Source organism: Tenebrio molitor, chromosome 3 (genome assembly GCF_963966145.1).
Source record: "Tenebrio molitor chromosome 3, icTenMoli1.1, whole genome shotgun sequence".
NCBI classification, from domain to species: Eukaryota; Metazoa; Arthropoda; class Insecta; order Coleoptera; family Tenebrionidae; genus Tenebrio; species Tenebrio molitor.
The window spans coordinates 18,287,200-18,309,691 of record NC_091048.1 but is presented as its reverse complement, the minus strand read 5'-3'; the positions used below and the strand labels follow the sequence as shown (position 1 = coordinate 18,309,691).

Genomic DNA, 22,492 nt, shown 5'->3' with positions numbered 1-22,492 from the left:
ACGTTAGATGGTGTCATACACGAGTGGGGTTCAGTGGGCGTGAAATCCGTCGTATTGTTCTTTGATTAATTGGAAATTGTTTCGTGTCATTAAGTTTATCACTTTTTGAGGCATTGTTTCAATATGTTAAGCTGTCACCGAACTGATTCATTGCGTTCGGTTCGATTTCCTCTGTGAAATTTCACTGTGTCGGCAAGAATCTTGATTCGTACAATCGAATAAAACTCAAGAGATCCGAGCGATCATCTCTCTCGAGGTCTGTTCTAGACAGTCTTCTACTACCCTCTTTGATATCAATAACTCATCTTTAATTCAACACGTAGAAACCACTTCATCAACATTCTTAATAAAACACGATGCAGCTCGACAAAGCCTCACGTAAACGTAAGCAAACCTGATCATTACTAAAACTTTGTCATCGTATATTATTAGGGGGAAACTCGGTCTGAATTTTATTGCATATTTAGGAGACTCAAAGGGAAATATTATACGTTGCTCCTCATCCAGCGATAACAAATAAGAATCGGCGTTTCCATTATTTACCCCTTGTTTCCATTCAATAATTCACGTTCGTCATTGTTCATCAACGTTTCGTCTAACAGCGAGCGACGCCCCGGAGTTTATTCAACGGCGCACTCGGTACTTGCCCTGCCTCCTTTTAATAAATTTACACATTCATTGTGTTGTTTTTTAATTATCCTCCACTTGTTTTAACTGGTTAAATGCTAATTAATTATTAACTCTATGAATATTTCATTTTTTCGTGTAGTTGTTTTTTAATGTTTCATAAGAATGTTCAATCAACTGTTTTAACCGATACTCAGCAAAGTTCGTCACGGCCTGTCACTCTTGAGACGTGAAACTTCTCCAAACACATTAAGAATAGGTTATTGTCATATTGACTTAATTTAATTTAATGTTGTTCCTTCATTCCAATATTCCTTTTCGACTGACATGTATCACTGAAACACTCTTTTTTCTTCAAACGTCCGTAAATTATGACATTATCCTGCTGCATTGATAATGCTAAAGTGTCACTTCATTGTATGGCATCTAGAGCTCACAAGCGGCAGATAAAGTTATTATATCCGCTGAGAGCGGCAGATAAAGTTATTATCTCCACTGAGGGCGTCCGTGAAGTTATTATCTCCGCTAATGAGCGGCAGTAAAGTAAACTAGCTAAATCATTTGAAATTCCTACCTGGTTTCTTAACATGTCTTAAATAATTTGTTATGAAGGTTTGAAGAAAAGATAGTATATGTTATTCGGAGCAAAAATGGTTTTATGTGCTTTGGCTGGTTTGTCTGCCTCACTGCGTTCGGCAGCCAATCTACCGGCCGCAGCACATAAAACTTCATTTTTGCTCATAATAGAATATACTATTATTGCATCACAGTTAAATAGAAAACCTTGATAAATGTTTGGCATAACTCATAAACAAGGACCCGGAAATGCTTCGCTATTGCTAAATTTGGTTATATCTATGAATAAAATAAATATAAATGCAGTTAAATAACAAATCATTTATTCAATTGAAATCACATGAATTGAATTGTATGTGATGATTTTTTTTTTTTTGTTTTACTGCTGTTTTGTTTTTGATATTGGATATTGTTTGTTTTCTTCTTCTTCAGCTGAAAGGTCTGGTTGTTAAGTTATTCGAATAACATAAATAGAAATCAATTAGTTCCTTTCGGTTTCTGTTCTGTATGTTATTCTTGACTATTTTTCTCATTTGTTCTCTATCCAGTGACACTGTCTTTCAGTCCGCTACACCCTGCTTTCTCAAGTCTGTTGTACCCGCCTCCAGCTATTGGTTCTTCGGTCTTACCCTCTTCTTCTTTCCTCCTTCTCCCTCCAGTAGCGTTTTCTTCGCATGTCTCTGGTCTGGCATTTTACCGACATGACCCAGCCACCTTATTCTTTGTGCCTTTATATGCTGTATTATACTGCTGTTCTTGTATAGCTCTGTCATCTCTCCATTTGTTTTTCTTCTCCATCCTCCATCCTCGGTTCTTGTAATGCATTCTCAAAATTCAATTCGCATTCTTGCAACGATTGACCTTGTGATTTGTTTATCGTTATTGGAAAAGCCAGTTTAATGAAAATTCCACTCTTTTTGTGGCTTTATTCATTCCACAACGTTAATTATTATTATTATTATTATTATTAATGACTGACTCAACATGCATGAGCCCATTAAAAGAGTCTGATGAAATGTAAAGTAAAAAGAATAGGTAACAAACACGACACAATGTAAAATAGAAGAGAAAAGAGAAAAAAAAAATAACAAAATAGAAATTTGAAAAAGCCAATTGAAGCGGAGACAGACGAAACTAACTAACATTCAGAGACCTCAACCGCACCGTAGGCCTTCCTAATGTCAGACGCTCGACAGACAAAAATGTCAGCTTTCTGCTCAATCTGTGAGAAGTTCGAAACAACATGGAACAAAGGCGACCTTCTCAGCAGATTGGTTCTCGGTGTTGGAACCACGAACGTACTGGCACTCCTCAGGTTGGGCCTTGGAACATGCAGCGACAACTTACCCAGCAAGTCAGGACAGTCCACACGGCCACGGACAAGGTGGTACAAAAATAAGGCCGAATTTATTTTCCTTATGAGCGAGAGACTTTGGATGTCAAAGCTCTGCAGCAGCTCACCGTGGGGGCACCCCCGACACCAATAAACCCCGTTGAAAACGTATGACAAATACTTGAGGAAACGTCTCTGAATTCCCTCCAAGCTGCTGACAGTAACACCGTATATGGGATACCACACAAGCGGCGCATACTCGAGTCTGGACCTGACCAGTGAAAGATACAGAGCCTTCAAAGCATCAACCTCTTGTATTCCTTTGGCATTGCGTACCACAAAACCCAACGATCTGTACGCTGCCGAAAGTACGTTGTGAGTGTGCTCATTAAAAGTCAGGTGAGCTTCGAAAGTCACTCCCAGATCCCGAACATGATCAAGTCTCTGAAGTACACCCTGATCCAGGGAGTAATCAAATGTAAGAGGTTTCAACTTCCTCGCGTATGACATCACACAACACTTCTTAAAATTGAGGGGTAAGTGACGGTTACACCAGTTGCATAAAGTAGTCAAATCAGCCTGGAATTGTTCACAATCAACCGAGCTCCGGATCTGTCGATATATTTTCAAGTCATCAGCATACAGTAAGCAGTGAGAATGTATTCCAACCGTTATATCATTAACGTATAAGTTAAAGAGCACGGGACCGAGAACCGACCTCTGGGGAACTCCTGATGACTGCCCGTACGCACGAGACCTGAAACCGTTGACCAGAACACACTGTCGTCGACCAGACAAATAAGAGTACATCAAATTCACCAGATTCCCTGAAAAACCAAAGCTCTCAAGTTTTTCGAGCAAGATAGAATGATTCATGCGGTCAAACGCCTTAGAGAAATCCGTGTAAATGCAATCGACCTGACCCTTCCTGTCCACAATCTCACATAAGTACTGACTAATGACCGCAAGATTAGTCACAGTCGAACGACCTTTCATGAACCCATACTGGCTATCGATGATCATGTGAGACACATGAGGATAGACGAGAGAATGCAAAACGTGCTCAAAAACCTTCGAGAAATTGCAAATATTGGTCGATCACCACTCTTGAATACAGGAGTCACGTGGGACATCTTCCAAGCAACCGGGAAGATGAACGACTTTAATAAACCTGATCATGTAAATTTTCAAAAATGTGTTCAGGATCCAGAAATGACAACAAAGAGGCTGCTTTATGGTAGATTTGATCTTTGAATCTTGAATGTTGGCATATAATTATCAGTGATTTCATTCGTTGCAGCAAACGAAGTCATTTGCAAGCATGTGTGTGTCTTGAAAATCTACCACTGCTTTTGGAACAACTTAGACCATGAATGCCAATTTCGGCAACTTTTGCATTGCATTTGCAAATATGTATGAGTTGTGCAAAGATTACAACCCAATCTTAAACCAATACAAACTTGACAGGAAGTGTTATCTAAAAGAGTACCAATATTAGGAGAAGGTATTGCATGTAAACAAGATCCTGATTCTCTGCATTGCAAAGCCTTAAAACGAGCCAAGCCTCTAGGTGAATTAAAGATTAAGTCATTGGCAATTATTCGTTTGATATTGATATTATCCCAATTCTTCTGAAATTGTGGAATTGTTGATCTTTCGTTCTCATTTTCTACATCCCAGACTGCTAAAGCTTCATCATAATGGTGAATAATAAGCTCATTATCCTTTGAATTTAGTAATTGAGAAACAAGCTTTTTAACACCATGAACTGAAGATAGGAAAGCAGTGAGGCAAATATCGGAAATGCGGCGAATTCCCAGTCCACCAAAACTAATCGGTAAAGTGGACTGACACCATTGTAAATCACGTGTCTGCTAAGACACAGCTCTATTTAAAAGATTTTCAATTGTAATTATAGTTTTTGTGTGCAACCGTACGCGAAATGAGCACTTCGCATGCCTAGAGCGGGCCGCGAAATTGAATTTCGCAGTCGCTGCCTTGACGATGGCCGTAAAAGTAAAAGTCATTTCAATATTTATTTATTATCACAATTACAACATATCTATCTCTATATTTGCGGTGTGATCTTACAAAATCTGGATTGGGTACAGTTAAAGTTTGATTTATGCCAGTTTTTGTGTCAGAAACGGCCGCTATTAGTACAGAATTTTCATCCGGTTTGAAGTTCCCGCCAATTACAAATGGGTGGTCGCCTCATGAATGACGAGTCGGTAAAAAAGATCCCCATTATCGATCTAAAACAGACACGTATGAATTAGGTTAATTTTTCACCGGTCAAAAAGGGAAACAGACATTTTGGTTTATTTGTCTCTTCGCACGGCAGCTGATATTTCCACGATTAAAATAACCTAAAAGGGAGCAGATGATACAACTTAACATAACAGAATTTAACATTTACCTGCCACAATAAATAAATTCCAGTAAATAGGTAAGCCAATGTAACATTATCCGACACGGTTTTCACATTCTTCTTGTTACATCAGTCTCAAAGTCACTGTAACATTTTTTATATTGCTGTTTCGATTTTTCAGGGTCCAAATGCGACACTGCACAATTTATAATATTTTTTTAACTCTGGATGAGTACAGTTACGGCCCCTACAAACTTAGACAGTGTGACAAATAAAAAATGTTGGCGGTGTAAGATGGTCCTAAAATTGAAGTTTTTAAAATGTCACCCAACTGAAAGAAAGTCAGTGGTGCATAAAATAAGAAATTTGAAAAATGGAAAAATTCAAATACAATACAGTTAATATTTTATTGTATCACCGTTAGCATCTATGACCTTTTGGAGTCTCCTCGGCATTGACAGAATTGTGCGCTGTACACCGTCCACAGATATTTGAATTTAATTGAAGCATTTTAAAAATTGTGCACGCTTCTGACTTACAAAAAACTGACACTGACATTGACATACCAGATAAAAGTCAAATTTACACATTACATTTTTTTTGAATTTAGCAGAATGTGTCAAAAGTCGGTGTCTGAGTTTGTAGGGGCCGCAACTGTACATGGAACAAGAGCTGCATATTTGCGGTATAATCTTACAAATTCTGGATTGGTGACAGTAAAAGTTCGTTTTATGCCAATTTTTGTGTCAGGAACGGCCACTATTAATACAGAATGTTCATCCTTGATGTCATCGATAGACATTTTGGTTAGTTCGTCTCTTCTGATGGCTCCTGATATTCCCATGATTAAAATGACCTAAAAAAGGGCGGATTATACAGCTTATCAACAGAACAATATTGATCTTCCACAATAAATAATTTTCATCACTAGCTTTTTCTAAAAATAAATTGATCTGGTCTCGTGTCAATACCTTAGACTTTTTCGCCTAATAACCAACTGACTTTTTTTCAAAAAAGGTACCAATTTCAGAAACTTCGTAACACCAATGCCATCCCGTATGTTCAGCGTGAGCTTCAACATTGAATATGTGCTCCATAAAGTTGAACTTTTCACAGTTTTTGATTTTTCCATTAAATAAGCCAAAACAACATTCTCCGACACCGTTTTCACATTATTTTTATTACACCGCTCTTTAAAGTCATTGTAACACTTTGGACTTTTCTGGTATTAAATTGAACACTGCACAGTCTGCAATATTTTTTAACTCCGGGGAAGTAGACGGAACAAATACGTAATTTTCTTGCGACATTTTTCCAATTTTTCTCAAAATGAATTGTTTTATTTATGTCGTTTCCATAGCGACATGGCGACATGTAGGCCGACTTTATTTTTATTGACAGTGAAGGAAATTTTACTTGTTCATTTTATAATTACAAATTTTCGGGTTGCACACAAAATGTTGTGTACACCTTGGCTACGAAATCCTTTGACGACCTCGAGATTGTCTTGCCTCGGCCGCAAAGCGGCCTTGACGACAATTTTTCTCTCGGTTCGTCAAAGTAGGATTTCGCAGCCTTGCTATACAAATAATTATTTCGACAGTGTTTTTGAAGCCTTGGTCAAAATTGGAGAGCCTAAAAGAGATAAACTTCCTTGGTCACAAATTTTAATACCTGGTGCTAAATTTTGAAATTCCTTTATGACTTTTAAATCTGTGTCTCCAGAACAGCAAAAGATCTCGCATTTGTTAAAGTTTAATTCAAGACCAATTTTTCTGGATAAACTGATAACTTTCTTAAAGTCGGACAAAACTACTTCTATGTAATCAGCTGGTTCCATCATCTAAATACCAAAAATAGAGTTATTGCACAAATAGGTATTATTCTGTCGTTTTTAGAATTGTTATACGATGCGTGGTTTTCAAGATGCAAGTGTTTAAAGATGGCACAAATAGGCAACGTTGAAGCTTGTAGATGCAATATTTACTAATTTGCAACCATAGATCATAGGTACTGCTAGGTTTTAAAAATTCATTAAAATTGAATTCGCCAAAAACTTTTCAAACACCGCGCACACCTCACGTGAGAGACGACAAGGAAAAGCGGGGGAACCGGACACGAAACGGAGCAGTGAGGTTCTGGCTTGACCTAGGTCAAAGATGGTGGGAGTCCGAGGGTCCGAGGGTGAGAGTCAGAGTGAGTGGAAGACGGGTGAGAAGGTGCGAAGACGTGGTGGTGGTCCTAAAGAAGTGGCATCGGTCCAGAGTGGTGAAGTCAAGAAGACCGTTCTTCCATCGCCAAAGGGCGAATTAAGGATTCACCACACGGAAGGTTCAAAGGAAGGTGAACGCCCGAGTGGCGGATTTGTTTCGTACCCGACCGTCCGGGCGCCATCTCGACGAGGAGCCGACTCGACGCGGGAGGGGTAGACTGGAACAGACTCCAAAGAGAGACCAAGACCTACCCGGGGAAGGGCATCCAAAATTCGGCCGGGGTCTCCGGCTCTACGGCGGTCATATAATCGTTTAGCTTTAAATTTGTTTCGTCTCCTTTTGTTGTTAGATTTATTTTTAAGGCGTTTTTTTTCCGTATCAAATCGACTGTTGGTCTTGTCAGCGAGTGGCCGGCTTATCGAGTATTCGTTTCTTTTGTGATCCTCTTTTGGCTGATTACAAGTTTTTGGTTCGTTTCCAAGGACACGGCCAGAGGTACGAAAGCCTCCCGCAGATAGCGGCCGACGTAACTGCATCGCGGACGGTGTCGAGGTTAACCTCTGCCCTCCTTGGACGGGTTTAGGTTAGGTTAATTATAATACATAGTAAGTAAGATGGAATTTTAATTGTAATTTTCTTCATACGAATATATATATAGTAAGATGGAGGGTAAGTTAAGATTAGGAGGTAGCTCGGTGGCCGCATGCCATGCCATGCCATGCCATGTTGGAGACAGTGCTCCGAGGTCGCGGTCCCGGCGCTAGTGGGTTCGAATCTCACCGAAGGGGGAGGATTTTTTCGAAGGAAGGAACCTCCGCCGGGCCATGGATGTGTGTGTATGTCTATCAGGGGCTGACGGTAGGGTGGTGGAAGGAAGAGCGACACTCTTCCGACACCACCGCGAGGTCAGCAGGGTTCGAATCCCACGCCGGATGGGCCTCCCATGGATGTTGTGTTGTGTGCGTTTCGTGTCGTCCAGAAAAGGAGAGGAGAGGAAAGGGTGGGCGTGGGTGGCCGGGGAAAGTACCCCGGAGCCCCGCCGCACCACCAAGGGAAAAAAAAAGGAAAAATTAGTCGACCGCAAAGTACCTGATAGGCCAATATGGTGAAAGGGGAAGGCTATATTAAAAAAAAAAAAGTTAAGATTAGGGGTAGGAGGTTTGTAAGAATTTCTCCTAGGCACTGGGCAAGTCAACACCACCCTTATTTTTTTTTTTTTGGTAGCACTCTCGGTCAATAGAAACTTTGTTGTAGAAGAGTTATTAGAATTGTAAAATTTGGATTAAAATTGATTGCATTTAACGACAAAAGTTGACAAGAAGAGGGAAATAGTCTAATAGAGTTTGCATTTTTGAATAATGGAAAGGGTGATAACACTGATAACTGATAAGCTTCTGATCTTAAAATAGGCTTAAAATAGGCAACGGCTTGCTAAATAGTTTCCTCGACTTGAGGAAGTGCCAACTTTACGTCTAAAATAATATTAACACTTTCAAAGAGTTTCTCTGCTGCATTCCTTAATATTTTATTAACAACCAAAATTTTACATGCGTGTACCTACGTCGCTCGTTATTAATAAGAACATAAAATTCCATTATCTGATTAATAACAAATCATCATCAAACTCGTATCTTTCAAGACCTATATCTAGGTAAAGGAAGCTTCTAGAAAATTTTTGCTTGCATTTTTGAGAACAACTAAATGGTTCTAACTGCTACCCAAATGATAGTGAGGTCCTTTTGAATCACCTGTATTTCCTCGTTGGTCTATTTTCTTGCCTTGAAGAACAAAATTCCACATTAAATTTCTAATACTTGTTATAATTTGCTAAAAGTTTAATTACCTAGGCCGGGTTGTGCTTCTAGCACGACCTTTTATTACGACTTGCCCTATTGAATCTCATATGGTTATTCAGAACAGAGAAATAATTCGAATGTTGAAAACATGAAAATATTACACATTAAGTTCATTCTGTTCGAATTATCATTTTCCACTATCCGGTGCAGTCGATCCCGAAGATGAGGATAAAGGTGAAGATCTATAGAAAAATCTGTCTTAGCTTAATCGTACACATGTGTATACATGCTATACGCAGTCGTTTTATTGGTTGCCTACCTCTCGATAACGATATTGTTAATTAATGATTAATAATTAATGCCTTATACTTGCTATACCTACACAGTCGTTTTATTGGTTGCCTACTTCTCGAAAAATCTATTATTAATTAATTAGTTATTATACTAAGGACAACGTAACATTTTATCTGCCCCGCCCATTTCATTTTCTTAGTTACCAATCAAATAGGTTGTTAAGACGATCTGATTTACACAGTAAAAATTTCTGACATTCGAATTGTCTTATTGACATTTTATTTTTTAGAACCTAAAACAATAATTGTGGACTTGACAGCAAAATTCTAACCTTAACTTTTTTACGTGGCAAATGTGATGAAAAGTTGTATAGATTGAATCTGGCTTTGATTTTGATTGGTCAATTTTAGTGGGCGGAGCAGATAAAAAGTTATAACGGCAATACTATAATAATAAATTAATACTTTAACTTCAATGATAAAACTTATTTTTTTGTTCGACATTGTCAGAATTTGAGAATTTTCTCCTATGTGAACGGATTTTTATAAATGTCACAACTTGTCAAAACGAAACGTCAAGCTAATTTTAAAGGTTTTAAGCGATTTGGAGCCTTTAACGGGCTCGTCGAACAAAAAAGCGTTGTATTCAACTCGTTCGTGTGTAAATTGGGCCTTTTTTGGCACTCGCGGGCCTTTAAAACGCTCGTTTCACTCGCGTTTTAAAATGGCCCACGCGTGCCCAAAAAGGCCCAATTTACACACAAACTCGTCAAATAAACTACTATTACCACTTATTCTGGGATAGTTGTTGTTTACAATTACAGGAAACGTCCATTAACTTTGCCGAAATCGAAATTTCATTAATTTATTTACCAACGGAAAGTTAAGCGTTGAACAAATCTGACAAACAACATTGAAACTATTTTTTCTCACAAACAACGGTTGACATGACGACGTCCTCCGCACACTTATTAATCATTCAGTTTTTTCGATGGCGTTGAAAAAATGTATTTCAAAAAGATAATTGTGAACGAATCGTAGAGATATTACAAAAACTATTGTACAATACACGTCCGTTAGGGCCTTTACAGCCTCGCCAGTATTATTCGACTCGCTCTGCGAGCTCGTCTCACAAAATCTCTGGCTCGGCAGTAAAGGCTATCCTAACGGTCTTCTATTGTAAAATACTATAAACGGAGTCTATGAAGTTGGTTGTGAAATACTCCCCTCAGCACCAGATTCTGGTTATATGGAAAATCGTTCGAACACCCCAAGTATGCCCGGTTGGAACGGGTTCATGGAACAGGTGACAAGTGGTCTTGATTTTGATCTATCAAGAACTATTTTCCTTCCATTCATCCGCGCCCCACCTACTGATTACAATACACTGACACAGTGTTCAAGTCCCTTTTTGAATCCAGTGAGAGAAGCGTAGGTCATTCTCAAAAAACCTGCTTCGTTACTTTTGATCAACCACTATTCAATAAAGCCAGAAAGCCTGAGTTAAGCTATGCGGTTGTGAGACTAGGAGAGTTCCATCTCCTCATGAGTTGTATCTGTGTAATAATGGCAGGGAGTGGCTTGAAAGAGCTGCTTATGACTATTTATGCAGATTACAGCATGGACAAAATGCCTATTTACGGATTGTACAAGCACACATTTTAGCTAACCTAATATTGGCTGGCATTATTTTGGATGAAGTAGATTTGACTAAGGAGGAAAGAGCCGAATCTGAGAAGAAGCTACGTGAGAGTGAGAGGTCTCTCATCTTGTTTGCAAAAGAAAATGAGACTCATTAAAACCTAAGAGCCAAATTCAAAACTGTATTGCATAAATTGGAAGATGATGGTCCCAACACAAAGCTGTGGGTCTAGTATTTTCGCATGTTTACTCTCGTAAAACATTTCATCCAGACAGAACTTGCGGGTGATTGGAACATTCACCTGTATACTGTTCATAAAAAACTACCTTTTTTCCATTCAGCTGGTCACTGTTTCTACGCAAAGAGTGCCCACTGATATCTGTAAGACATGATGGCTCTAGAACATCGGATGGATTCAATTGAGTTTAAGATGTTTACAGATTTTACAATCCGCTGATCCGTGGTCAGACTTGACAACTGAGCAGAAGCTGATGCAGTCTATTAAAAGCTACGACAGATTGACACAGGGACGTGGAATCTCCAGGAGTGCGCTGGCACGGCGGACGGTAGGAATGGTGCGAGGACAGGTGCGCGTCGGAGTTCAAATTAAAGCTAAATAAATATCCTTCACGTTCATTGCTTATGATGACTTTTGTCATGGGGGAAGTATTTTTCACGATATTTAACAAAATAAGAGACCTATACAAAACTTTTCCACTTTTTGGAAAAAATACCCAATTTTTGAAGAGCTGTATCTCGGAAACTACTGGATGCATAGTGCTCACTTGGGGTTCAAATTGTAGCGAATTTAATCTAGTTTAAAAAACATAAGTTCAACTTTTTCTATGAGACTTATTCCTTAGAAGATATTGAGCAAAAACTGAAAATAGCGTATACCTATTTCGCTCTTTTTTCGCTACTACGCAGCGCGTACAAATCTTTGGAAGTTGCAAATTTGGTTTTTTATCCTTGGTTGAGGTCCAAACAACATATTACAAAATTAAAACTACTTATAGAATCATAATTGTTCTCATTTCAGACCAGTAAAATAATCTATAAAGTCACACGCGTATTACAAGTCATAATTCATAACTCACATGTGAATTAACTATAACTGTAACTCAGTGTTGTATGCCACTCATGTATTATGTTCTATAAGTCACTTAGAAAATTATACGACTTAGCCTACGGCCTCGAGCTCTAAATTTTTTCTCGAGTGACTTATAGCCAACATAACACACTCGTACCATAAATAACTATTATTACTAGGTACTCCTAACTCATGTTGTTTGAACGTTTTCAGACTGCCTTATTTAAAAACTAGGAAAGTCAATGAAATAATATTTATTTTCATATATAATTATTCTCCAGAAGGTCTTTGATAGACTTAAGAGATTTGTTTTACAAACGGTAAGTATTCAAATATTAAATTTGGATCTCTTCTATATCGTCTTATAATATAAGTAATAATATTTTACAAATGCAGAATTTCGTATATGTACTCGTATACAGGTGTCTGAAAATTCGCGAATTCCGAATTCAGAGTGTGGTAGGGAAGGACTCAGTGGAGCTCGAAAAATTCGCTCTTCCAGAAGAAGATATAAGCACTTTAATTTTGTTGAATACATAGCAACCTTCATATCCACTGTGACAAAATACGATTCTGATTACGTTGCCGTTCCATTTTTAAGAAAAATAACAAAAACTTAAGATTTTTTTACTCCAAAGTAAAGCTATTTTTCAAAAAATTGTTTTACGTTATTATTTTCCACAATCATCTACACCATAAATAACAATAAACACTCTACTTTTCAGCCTGTATTTGAAGATAACGCTATTCAAAGAGTGCACCTTCAAACCAATGTATTTTGGTGGGGGGAGTACCGATTTTTTTTTTTTTAATTTCCATATTTGGACTACTGAAGGGATCCCTTACAACGCTCTGAATTCGGAATTCGCGAATTTTGAGACACCTGTATTTTGAGATAATTAAAAATATTGCTTTGCGATAAGCATACCTAATCGAATGATTATTATGAGCAGAATGTTCTGTACCTAATGTATGTTCAATCTCATGTAATAAAACTGTATAAAAATTAGTTCGTTCATGAGGAGTAGCGCTTGGCATGCTAAAATACCAATTTTATGATTTATCAAAATGTATTCCGTGACATTCTTCCTTATTTAGAAAGCATGCATGTGCTAAAACATTACCTTGTCTATCAAAATTGTTATTACATACAGGCTGATCACAAACAACCCACCAGCTTATATCTTTCCTATTTGATATCCGATTTCAACGAGCGGTACATCAAATTAAAGGGTTCAAAAAGTACTACAAACTGGATATAAAACGTTGCTTTAACAACCCTATTTTGCAAGGGTGAAGGGTCAACTTTATTTTTTTAAATGGCAACGTATAATTTTTTGATAGCACACTATGTATATTTAAATGTTGTTCTAAAATAAGAAATAAATAAAATGATTAGGAATGAGTAAAACTTATTCTTAACACGCCATGAATTACTTATGAAGACATTCTTGTAGCCATGGAAACAATATTTATTCATTAATACGAACAATAAAAATAACAATATAAGTGCTTATTCACAATGGACATAGGCTTGACATAAGACATAAGAAATTCATGATACATGCAGTGGATATACGAGGGTCATCCAGAAAGTAAGGTTGCAAGGGCTCCTGAGGCCGGGGGAAATTTTTTGTTTCAAAGTTAGCACACCTGGCATGTAGGGGGGATCCTAGTTGTCAGTTTGTTTGGTCCGGCGTGTTTGTCGGCCATTTTGTTCAGTCACAATAAATTTTTCCGATGGAGAGGTCTTCGCGCGCTCCCGCCACCTCCGTTTTGCATAGGACGGAGAAGGTTTTCTGGATTCTATCGTAACGGGAGAATGAGACGTCGGTGTGTCATTACACCCCAGAATCCAAAAGACAATCTTCTAGTGGCGTCATTCATTTTCCCCAGCCACCAGAATGTTCAAGACAAACCATTCAGCCGGAAAAGTCATGTCATCTGTTTTTGGGACCGTAAGGGGTTCTTTTTGGTGGATTTTATGCCTAATAATGCAGAGGCTTACTGGAATACCCTAAAAAAAAAACTCAGAAGAGCCATTCAGAACCGCAGAAGGGGAATGCTGACCCGGGGAGTCAGCCTCCTGCATGACAACGCCAGGCCCCATAGCGCGCCAGTTTCACAGGAGCTGCTGACATCGTTTGGATGGGATATTGTCACCCACCCCCCCTATTCACACGACTTGGCGCCTTCGGACTATCACTTTTTCACTAAACTAAAGGAGTTTTTGGGTGGGAAACGTTTTTCCAGCAATCAGGAGGTCAAGGAAGTGACTGAAAGAGCTGGCGGTGGAGGTCTATGACACTGGCATACAAAAGCTGGTGCCCCGACTGCAGAAATGTCTCGGTCTCGACGGCGATTACGTTGAAAAATAGTTTAATATATTTGTGAAGTATTCTGTGAATTTCAATTGAATACAAGCATTTCTCGATCCTACATAAATGTTGTAACCTTACTTTCTGGATGACCCTCGTATGTACTATTAATTTTTACGTAACTTATGAGAAGGGACCTCAGTGAACATTATTGTTGTGTACAAAAAGGCATGAAGAATCATATTCGAGTTATATGGAAACATAAATTATTTTCCAATTGCCCAAATTTACAAATTATTCTTAGGTATCTTTTATGTATTTCTTATGTCTTATGTCCATTGTGAGTAAGCACTAATTTTTTCGACTGTTCAAATTGAGCACCATTTTGTTGGAGACATTGTTGACATCTACGTATCACACTTCGCATGGCATCAGAAGGATTTCAGGTGGCATTGGAAAAGATACATTGTTCTAAATAATTCTGAATCTAAGATTCATTTTGAAGGTTTCGCTGAATTGTGAAGAATCGTTGAATGAGCATTTACGAGGCGATGGACTAAGGTTGACTAAAAAATCAAAGGGTATTATTATAGTGCTTGTATCTTCGAAAGGAATTCTGACTTAAGTCCTAAATAAACCGAACAAAGACCCTACTTAAAGAAATTTATTGTCATATTGTGCCTGTTAATCACTAGACGGTCTCCCACAAATATTTTGAGTACGACCCCAGGTAATTTTTTTCTCCTAGTGATTGACAGGTACAATATCACAATAAATTTCTTTAAGTAGGGTCCTTATTCGGTTTATTTATGACTTAAGCCAAAATTCCTTACGAAGATAAAAGCACTATAAAAATCTCACCTTCGTATAGTTGTCCCAGAGCTGCAGCGATTTTATGGCAAGGCAATAGTAATTATTACCCCTGTTGAGATGCCGATAAGCGACTTAAGCAGAGCCCTGTCAATCATCACTTTCGTTCTGTACCTGTCAGTTTACAGGGTACTACTTGAACGAATTTACGATTACGGGTTGTACCTGCGGTTTAAACCTATTGTCGGTGTCATTAACGTTTATACAATGGTACCCCGCCATAAAATCGCTGCAGCTCTGGGACAACTATACGCGGTTATGGATTAAGGTTGTCTTCGACCACCCACATTTTCACTAATATTCAAATAGCGCAGACGGGGGTTTATGACCGCTACCCTTGCAGTCTCTTTAAAGGCGGCACGAAAGGTATTCGCAATGAAAAACACGACTTCTACTTGAGCTGCGAAACAGTCAAGACGCCTTGTAGTTGTCGAAATAAATCCATTTGTTAAGTTTTAAATCCGTATACAGTGTGTCACCGGATAGGTGAAATGACTCTTGCAAAAGATAAAAACATTTCGATTTAAATTTTTATTTTTTGGGGTTTACCCCTGCTTGGTTAAAGACTAATTTTTAACATAATTTTAGTTTTGAAAAGTCAAGTGTGCCTTGGAAATTTTCAAAAAACCTATTTTTCTGTAGAATAAAGTGCCTTTTATGTGGTAAATACGACAAAAAGTTATTAAGAAAAGTTGTTTAGAATCAACATCTAGGCCCCTAGACAAAATTTCAAAATCATCGACCAACTATGATTTTTCATTCATTTTTCGATGAATCGGTTGAAAAATCGATACGCTCTTGCACTGTGGTTCTTTACAACGTTTCAGCATACAGTGCATTTTTTTTAACTATTGCCATAGGGAATTGCATGGTAAAACTTATACCCCCTGTTAACTTTTGTTCTGATGAAAATATTCTAACCATTCTTGGAACAAAGTTTGAAGATTTTTTAAACTATCGGACAGAATACAATTCAATATCCTAAACTGTCGAAAAAGTTGTGAAAAAAATATTTTCTAGCGCGCCGGAATAATAGTACGTCGAGCGGCCGCCAGAATAGCGTTCCTGTCGGCTCAACCAGCACCTGACGACCTCCACTTTCGATTTTTGTCACTTTCATTTAAAAAATAAATAGCGAGATCTCCTCGAGGCTATGATTAAAATAAATAATAAAATAAAATATTAAACCTAATTTTTGTTCCCATATCGCCTACTACGTTTTTCTCAAATTATTTACGTTCATTAATTTCAACTTTGAAGAGTAAAATTAGTAAAATAAAACTGCTTGTCGTTGTTCAAACAGTATGCATTACGTAGTCTTATTAATGATTTATTACAAAAATAAAAATTAGCACCAAATCTGCAGTGGATCATCAGTCAACAATTTTACCATGCAATTAATTCCCTATGGCAACAGTTAAAAAAACGCATAAGAGGTTAACCAGAAACTTTGGAGGAATTAAGGGCAAGAATAACTGAAGCTTGTAATTCCACTACAGTGCGACATTTACAAAACACGCGAAGAAATTTTTAAGATCGCTTGGGACATTGTCTAGCAGTCGAAGGAAAACACTTTGAACAATTCCTTTGACAATTTCTGGTAATTTGTTGAGTTATTTTGTGCGTTAACGTTTTTACGCTTTGTTTATTTTTAAATAAATAAATGTTCAGATGTTCTGCCTTCCAAAAGCTAATTTAATCATAGCGTCGAGGAGATCTCGGTATTTATTTTTTAAATGAAAGTGACAAAAGTCAAAAGTGGTCAGGTGCTGGATGAGCCGACAGGAACGCTATTCTGGCGGCCGCTCGACGTATTACTATTCCGGCGCGCTTGAAAATATTTTTTTCACAACTTTTTCGACAGTTTAGGATATTGAATTATTATCTATCCGATAGTTTAAAAAATCTTCCAACTTTGTTCCAAAAATGGTTTGAATATTTTCATCAGAACAAAAGTTAACAGGGGGTATAAATTTTACCATGCAATTCCCTATGGCAACAGTTAAAAAAATGCACTGTATACTTCTAATAACGATTTCAGTGTGGCAAACGATATTTTGGAAGTTTTGGATCCATCTCTGGTTGTTATGCCAGATGTGACCAGAATCGGCACCTCAAAAAGTAACAAAAAAATGCTGACATGGCCAGATTGTGTTTGAGAAAAAAATCAGCGCTCTTAGTTATCAAAAAATTTTCTAAGATGTACAGGGTGATTCATATAGTTTCATAAATATTTTTTTGTTCGGCAATGTCAGAATTTGAGAATTTTCTCCTGTGTGAACGGATTTTGATAAATGTCACAATTTGTCAAAACGAAACGTCAAGCTAATTTTAAAGATTTTAAGCGATTTGGAACATTTAAGGGGCTCGTCGAACAAAAAAACGTTGTATTTAACTCGTTCTTGTGTAAATTGGCCTTTTTTTTGCACTCATGGGCCATCAAAACTCTCGTTTCACTCGCGTTTTAAACTGGCTCACTCATGCCAAAAAAAGGCCAATTTACACACGAACTGGTTAAATAAACTACTATTAACCAGTGGCAGATTCCGGTCTTAAAAGGCTCTTGACAATAAAATTTTGAGTCATACATCAAAAATTGGCAAAAATTACCATATCGGTTTTTTCACTATTAGTACTTAAATGCCATTCTTCGCTAAATTATTCCACCTTACGTCCAATGTATAACAAATGTCATGATTTCATGAATGTCATAGAAGCAAACAATTGTTGCTATAGAGAAAATATTGGTATTATAAAGTTCGCTTTAGTTTCATTTTGACAACAATGCCTGACAGTTTATTTCAACGTGAAATATTTTCATTTATCTGCAGTTTTTAAAAAGTGGTAGTACACTTTTCAACATGCTTTATCTTCAACAATTTTAACCTTAGAACCTAGACATTTTTGTAAGAGTGTCTAGGGGTTTGAATCTACCACCGGTTAAAGTTTGAATGATACTTTATGAATCACCCTGTATATTAGTGATAATAAAACAAACAACAACAATCTTACCTGAAGCAATTACGTGCTGAGTTGGCAGATCGTGTTGGAAAGGGTGAAAATAATTTAACCATAAAATATGTACATGAATAAGACACAAAAAATAGTAGAGAAAAAAAAATCACTGGCAAACCTTTTACTTGTAAAATAAGGTATGCTAATATTGCTTCTCTCATGGCTAAGTTCAACTAAATTTTTCAATGGAAATAGCAAACTCTTCACCTAATATAATTGCTTTAACTGAAACATGGCTTGATGCTGAGATACATAATAATATGATTGAATTAAACAACTACAAACTTTTTCGAAAAGATAGGATAAATGGCAGAGGAGGAGGCGTATGTATATACGAAAATGAATCTCATAAAAAATAAGTTTCAGATAACTGTTTTAGATATAATAGTTGAACCGTATGAGGCACACTGGATTAAATTTTCTAGTAATTTATTTTCTTTTGTAATAGCATGCGTTTACAAACCTCCACTAAACGCCTCTTCAAACTCAACCGAAAATGATTAATAATTGTTGGAGATTTTAATTATTCTAATATCAAATGGAAAGCAGACTGTTACTCCTCTAGCTCTTTTTCTGATTCTCTTTTTACTGATATGTTAAATGATAACAATATTTCTCAAGCTGTTTCAGACTTTACACGATTTAGGCATAACCAAAAATCCTCTCTTTTAGACCTTGTCTTAATATCAGATTGTAATCTTATCTCCAATCTCAACATCTCTGATCCCATCGGTTTATCTGATCATTGCACAATTGAAATAGATTTGTAGGTTATTCTTTACTCTAAATGTAAGATTGAGTCTCTTGTTTATAAATTTACTGACTGCACATCGCTTTCTCAATGTCTTGATTTAACAGACTGGAGCATTTTATACAATTTTGCTGACGTCGAGGAACAATGCAATTTTTCCCTACATACGGTTAATAGTTTAACTACCAAAAACACAAAAATTAAAATGACTGCTGGAAATGACGCTCTTGGATTTCGTGAAGAATGTCTTCTTCTGCAACTAAAATGCGAGCTTCTCGTGGTGGTGGCCAAGATGGAAACGTCCGAAGTCGCGAAGATGCTGCACAACGTTTACAAAGGTTTGTGCATTGGAAAGTATCCTTTGAGGCAACTTTTCACCGTAGATTTGTCGTGCTACTCGTAGCGTCGTAGCTCTAAATGTCCGCGGGCTTCGCCATAGACCAAAGCTATTTCTGTTTTCTCAAGGTTGATGAAACACACTTGCGACTTGAGATAGATGTTCTTGTCAAAGTGATCTAATTTTGAACTAAATGACAACAAAAATTCTGCTATGATTTTTTTGATCCATTTTTTATAAAATTCAATGGCTTCCAAACTTTGTTTGTAAAACTTTTGGCCCCTTTTTCTAAAGAGCGATCAAATTAATTTGTAATCGAGTTATCCATGAATCCGAAGTCATATGTCGTTACTTGAACTCCGCGCTCCAATAAATACAGCTTGAAACACAGGTTAGATCTCGACATATCATCGCAAAAGACAATAGGATTCAAATCCGTGGATGACTCGATTAAAAATTAATTTGATCGCTCGATAGAAAATTATCTACATTTGTATAAGGCATTATTGGCTCAATCGTTACTTTTAGTGTGGTTCTATCACAGGTTAAGATATCTGCACAACCTTCAAAGTCACCCTGTATTATATGATAATATTAATATGTTTCCAACATTCGGAAATTTCTCTCTTCTGAGTAACTATAGGAAGTTCAGTAGGGTGAGTTGTGAAAAAAGGTGGTGATAATCTCGGCCAAGTTAGTAAAATCACTCCAGTTTTAATGGTTTTTAATGTTTTTCAAGCAGGAGCACAACGCTGCCTAAGTAGTTTCAATTTTAGTCAGTATTAGAAAGGTATCTTCCTTGGTCTATCTTATCTTAGTAATATCAAAAAATAAGTCAATTTTGATAGATCTTGAAAATGAAGCGGAACTGTCAAAAAACTAATTGAAATAAAGCAAAACTTGCTTCAAAATCAATTAAGATTTGTGAAAGTATTGATTTGTCCTGAATGCACAAATATGAAATAATTTTACAATTTACGTTACGTCTGCTGAAATTCCAATATATTTCGGCAACAGGTTGAGGAAGAAACTTTGAAAAAACGCAAGCGTGTCTTACTTAGACCAGACTGAAAATACCTGGAAAATTTGTCTCACGTATAACGTTAGTAGCTGAAAATTTGATACTCTTCTACTCAATATTGTATTCAATTCAAAGGAACTGGTTTTTGTAAAAAAAATATGCAAGGGCAAAATTCGTTATGTTATTCGAGATGTTAATATTTACTTCATACATATCAACAAACAAAGTTGTTGTACCTGTATTATAAGTTTGAATATTTACACAAAATCTTATTGGTGTTTCAAATGTTAATCAGTTCTGTCCTCATTTCGAGTTAGTTTCCAATTTCACTCCGACCTTTAGGGTCTAACAATAAAAATCTAATGATGAATGAATATTGCTGGTCAAGATAAACGCTGAAAAAGAAAAATGTACGTTAAATATGATATGAAAAGTAAGAAAATGCCTTGACGAGATAAGTTTGTTGACTAGGTACACGGGCTGGAAGTAAATTAATGATTTGTACGATATTTTCAGGCTTGTAAATATTCGATGTCTGCAGTCGCAAATATTTGCTAAATTGAAAAGCGTCTCTGATTTTCAGGTTGCATAAGAGTTCAGATACACGCCACAAGAAGTCTGAGAACCAAACGGTAATTGATCGAATCGACAAAAAATTCCGACTTATCCCTTCAGTTTCTTATGCTGCAAACTGTACCGTGATAAGACGTCCGCTAGTTTAGTTTCAGTTTGCTGTCGTTTCATTTTTTCCTTTTCCTATAGACAGAAGCCCAAGGGGGACAAGTCTGATGTTCGGTCATTTTCTTGAAAATGTTTTCTGGAAGAGGGTCGGAACATTTCTCGAATACGTAATACGAAAAAGCGGCCATAAAATTTCAAATCTTATCACGAGCATTAGATTTTTCTTTTTTTTTTGGTTAATTTTTCATGGAGAAATTAATTCCCAAAGAAAAATTCAGAGAAAGATTGTGCTTCTTTCATTACAAGCGAATATCGCGCGATTATGATCTCCGCTCTGGACATGACAGATTAATTATTTATTCGTCATTTAATTTATTTCTCGTTTCTCTAATATGTACTAGACAAATTTCCAATAATTCACAGACGCAAACAATATCCGTTCTGAAGCTCTGTAAATATTAGCACGTAACAAGTGTATTTTGATGTTGATCGTAATAAAATTAGTAAACGTTACAAATTGTGATCAGATTGAATTATTGTATATTTGCCGAATCGAAAACCACCTAAATAACATTTGAAGGATATCTACACAATTTGTAAATATCGTTCGTGCGGAAACTGAAACCATAAAGTCTATAACTAATGACCCCATTTAAATTTTGGTTGGTGAAAGCTCCGTAAGGGTGTCCTTGCCTCATGTAATGTTCGAAATTAATAAAAATTCCGTCGGCCATTTATCTTGCAAATAACTTCATTATACGTAGTTAAAGGGGTGCCACTCCTTTGATGATTATTTATTTGAATTTCGTTAACCGGTGATTTTTTTCTTGCAGATCTTCACATACCCACAATGCTCTTCAACAACAAACATAAAACAAATGTAAGTACACTGTAATCAATCGATATTCTCACCTAATCATTGCACAAGAGAAGTTAAAGTGCTGGATTTTGAGTTAAACTGTTTTAAGCCCAGTTTCGCAGTTTACAGTTAAGTTTTGCTATCAGAACCAGGTCAAACTTACGGAGCCACTTAAATGCATTACCATATTCTCGCAAAATCCAATTTCGTTAAAACTTTTATTTGATTAAGACGCCCTTAATTTAAATCGCGTTGTGATCGAGACTAGACACAGTATATTGAAAGTATAAACAAATTCTAAACACATAAAAACAAATAGCTTTTAGATTTGAAACGATTTGGGTTAAAAGGACGTCTTAATCGCTTATCTAGTAGGCGTCTGATTTCGCCTTTTCCACTGCTTTGGTCTCCGTTTTACCTAAGTTTTTCGTAAAGCTTTATGTTACAAGCGCAATAGGTTCATCAAAATATATTTAAACTTCGACCCAGATCAGAAATTCGCTTTTTGCTCATTAAAATTCGTGACTTGCAAACGCAGTTGAAATATTAAACCTGGTTAAACAATTTACTTTTGAACTTATAAGGAACGGATGGAAATCTCGAATAATTTTTGCTCCAAAGATGTGCTGGTACATTTTTGGAAAAATGCAAACTATCTAAACTGTTTAGTGTCTTCATTATAATTTTTGTCAGATTTTT

General features: G+C 36.8%; 1 protein-coding gene across 1 annotated transcript in view; it reads left to right on the top strand.

Moving 5' to 3' along the window:
• LOC138125669 (5-hydroxytryptamine receptor-like) overlaps positions 1-22,492 on the top strand; it is a 256,405-nt gene that overhangs the window by 141,080 nt on the left and 92,833 nt on the right. Inside the window, exon 2 of the mRNA XM_069041104.1 lies at positions 21,768-21,814. The gene's annotated coding sequence lies outside the window, so the exon portion shown is untranslated. The remainder of the gene's footprint in view (positions 1-21,767; positions 21,815-22,492) is intronic.